Raw genomic sequence first — 4,083 nt, forward strand, 5'->3', positions numbered from 1 at the left:
TCAGCCCCTCGCCCCCCTCACCCTCCCAGAGCCCCAAGGAGAGGAGTTCTACGCCGAAGGCAGCCGAGAGCTGGCCTCGGCTGCCACCTAGCAGTGACCCGGCAGGACGGGGACGGGCGGCAGCTCCTGCAGCCCGCTGCCCCCGCGGCAGCCCGGCAAGGACGCGGGGGGCTCCTCGGGACTCCGCAGCCCCATCGCTCACCAGTCTGAAACCCAAGGAGACTTCTGCAGGGGAGAGGGTGCCGTGGGAGACACACTCAATCGCCCAGACAGTTCCGAGCGAGCTCAGCGCCGTTTGAGCTGCTCCCTGCCCCAGAAGACCAACGCGTGTGATGCAAACCCGCGGCCTGAAGCTCCGGCCCTCCACCCAGGGTGGTGCAGCCCCTGCTCAAGCCACCTCTCTGCTTCTATCTCCTTCAATAGCTTTCTGCATGGTCATTTCCTAATGAGACCCAGATTTTCTCTATCATTTTTTTTTTTTTTAGCCCTTTCACATCCAAAAACACCCCTAAATGCTGAAATTAAACTAAAATAGAATGGTTTGGGTGGGATGAGAGCTTTAAAGATCACCTAGTTCATGAACATGTGCAACACCAAGCTTCAACATCAAGCTCTCACTGGATTCTTCACAGATCTCATTTGATACTGTAACATGGAATTCCTGATGCTTTGAACATGTGACCTCCTAATTCACCAACAAATCAGAGCATCTTCTTCTTGGGGAAGGAGGTTTTTTTTGTACTTCCACAGACTGAGGCCTGAGCTGGGGTAAAACCACCTCTCCTAGCAGGCAGGAGTGTGTAGAACATCCACGGTGTTAAAAACCAAAACCTTCTCTCCCCACGATACCAAAACTGCTCGTGCACTGAGGGAGGGAGGGACAGGCTTCCCCCTCCTAAACTTAAAGGATACGTAACACAACGTGACACTTGGATGTTTTCCTGAACCACCACGTTAAAGAGTAATAAATCAGTACACCACCAGTAGAAGAAAACTGAACTACTTTCCTGAAAGTAAAAGTAACGTTTATCGCGTGCACTGGGGACATCTGAGACATCGGACTCCAGTTTTTTCACAGGATTAAGTGTTTCCGAGCAGTGGAAGTGGCAGCACCCTCATACAGAGGGCCTTTGCTGCTCTAGGCAGTCCTTCCCGGCAGCTGCTTCAGCTTCTCCCCGGTTCTCACACGTCCTTCTCAGGCTGGAAGTGGCTGCTGGAAGTGGCCAGGCGTGCAGATGACAACACCGCAGAGAGCGTGGCACAAGGGACGTACCGGTTCCGAGATGGCCCTTGGTCGCACAGCCCGCTGGCACTGCACAGGCCAGCTGCAAGACCCCCGGGAAGGTCTTCATTCTTCACTCTCTCTTCATCTGCATAAGGAGGGGCACTGAAAAGAAAGATGGGATCTACAGCGGCAACTCGGAGAGCTCCAGTTTAGGCTGAAGTGCCTTTTGCCTCGTCCTTTCCAGGTCCTGGCAAGAGGACAGTACTGATCTGATGAGCCTGACACGTACAAGCCAGGAGCCTCTCTGCCTCTCCTCCCCTCCTCTCCAGAGGTGGGAAATCACATGGACCTGAGTAGCTCCTGCCTGGAGAACTGGGCCTCCACTTCAGCCAGACAGCAGGCTCTAATCTACCTCATACACCGGGCAACTCTTGTTGCTAATTCCTTCATCGTTTTGAAGATGGAGGACCCACAGAGGGACTTAGAATGTTAAAGAAATGCTTTTGTCCCTTATGGCTGGGAGATGGAGAGACTCCAAGTGTGACACGAACACCAGGTAGCGTACGGAGGGGAAAAAAAAAGTCTTCTGCATGAAAGCAGCAGAACATCTGGAAAAGACAACAAAAACCAACAGAGAGAAACAACCCTCAATCCATTTGTTCCCGTTAAACATTTAGAAATCCATTTTGCTACACGAAGGTCAAACCGATGCATGGCATCCCACCATCTGTTATCATCCATCTCCATCCCGCAGAAACACCAACACTTTCATCTGCTCTAGCAAAGCAGCAGCACCAGTCCGGGGATCCCACCAGTGACTGCAGGACCCACAGCACAGCCCAGGACTGCTCGGCTTCCCGCCGTGTCACCTTCTACCGACAAAGCTGTTTGTACTGGTGCAGTTGTCCAGCACAAACAGCCGCGCCGCGTGTGGAACGGAGAAACATACAGCTTCATTGGTCTTCATTGGAAAATCTTTCTCTCCGATTAGGGTCATCGTGGCATATTTCTGCTGGCTGCAAGGAGGTGCCAAAGCCTTCCACTGGCTGGAAGAAGACAGCAGGCATTGAAGACTCTCCAAGAGAATAAGGTGTCTGCAAATGTATTTTAAAAAACCTCGGTTCATTAGCTGTCCTGGTCTCCATTATCTCTCAAAGTCCACAAAGAACTGGAATGTCAGCAACCGGATGATTTTAAAAAAAAGAAGAAAAGAAAAGAAAAAACCAAATACAAGTTACTTACACCCTTGGCCAAAGGGCAGCTTCTCTTGCAGAACAAGCGGAAGGAGGGACAGATTATTACAAGATACAAATCACCGTGGCTTAGCAAAGAATTAACAGCTGGCTTCTCTCTCAGCAGCCCCACGTGGGGCAAATGATGGCAAAACCAGAGGGAGTTTCTTCAAGGGAGCAAGACCCAAGTCAGAGGAAGGAGGTCCCTCTGCATTTTTGCTTAAGAATCCAAATTTAACTGAAATTTTGGGGATGATCACCCATGGCTCAGCCAGAGGGAAGGACTAGAACCTATCATCTCATTTGTTAAATCAACATGTTAACCCATCTGCAGAAGGGGAGAATCACCACCCAGAGGTGCTTCACCCTTTGGTGAGCGGGTGTTCAGAGAAGTAGCCCAGAACAAAACAACTGCTCTTACACAAGCAGATCTAAGCAATTTCAGTTGTCTCCCCCTCCCCGCCCCCCAAGGGGACAGTGAGGCGCTCCTGAAGTGGCCAGGATAGCCACACGGCTGGGCAGCCACAATTCTGTGCTGATGGGATGCTAGGACAGAACAATCTGAAGGACAGGCATCACTGGGGACCAGTTAACCGAGCACTCGGCCCACCGAAAACCCCGTCAACCTCAGAGTGTTAGGACAAGGAAAGAAAAAAAATCCAAAACCAAGGTTGAAAGATTATTGTTATTATTTCCTCTTGTCACCTACGCTACTCCTGGGGGACAGGCAGTGTCACTGCTGCTCCATGGTAAAGCAGAAAGAGGCAGGGTGCCAGGGGGGACACTAGGAACGTCTGCTAGCACGGAAAAAGCTGGGGTGGAAATAGTTAAAAGAGAGGCTGTTCCGTTTACAGAAGAGGCCAGCGAGACAGGGTACCTGGAGAGCGCTGCGAGGAGCAGGGGTAAGGCAGCGTCCACTCTTCCTCCTGGTTATCACCACCACCGCTGAAATGGAAAGTATGAGCGGTGCAAACTGGAGGGAACTCCGCTCGGTGATGCTTCAAGTACCACAAAACCCAGAGGCCAAGCAGGAAGAAGAACAGGGACTGTCCTCAGAACTGCGGATTGGTGTGGGGTTTTTTCCCCCTCAATGTCTACAGGCAGAACTGTTTTTTCACCCCATGGTCTTTCTTAACAGAAATTCTTGTGATTTCCCCTAAAGACTGTAACAGAGATCACAGCCAGGGCCAGAAGACATGCCCAGGGCTTCTCTGCTGCCGTTTGGAAATTCCTCTGCTTCAAAACTTGCCCAGGTTGATACTTGCAGGGGAGCATTTAGGTCAGCTCACAAGGACCTATTGCTGTCTACCCACCTGCCTCCATCCCAGCGCAACACATCGTACGTTCTCCCCACACCCGCTGCAGGAAATTTTCCTCTTCTCTCATTCTCTCTTTTCCCAGCTTGCTTTCTGTCCATCCCTTTCAGGTGATGTCTCCCAGAGCCACCAACTCTTCGAGCTCTGCTCTAGACTGAGAGCCAACTCTCCCCTTCACCCTTCTAGAGAGCGCTTTGCCTCGGCCGCTGTCATCCTCCAGGGCTGTAAGGAGCGTTCGCCAAGGGCCACGCTGCAGGCTCGTCAGGAACCACTGTGTCAGGGGGCGCGCCGCCACAACGGGGCCCCCCCC

This window comes from Buceros rhinoceros, unplaced genomic scaffold (genome assembly GCF_000710305.1).
Source record: "Buceros rhinoceros silvestris isolate BGI_N320 unplaced genomic scaffold, ASM71030v1 scaffold5385, whole genome shotgun sequence".
NCBI lineage: Eukaryota > Metazoa > Chordata > Aves > Bucerotiformes > Bucerotidae > Buceros > Buceros rhinoceros.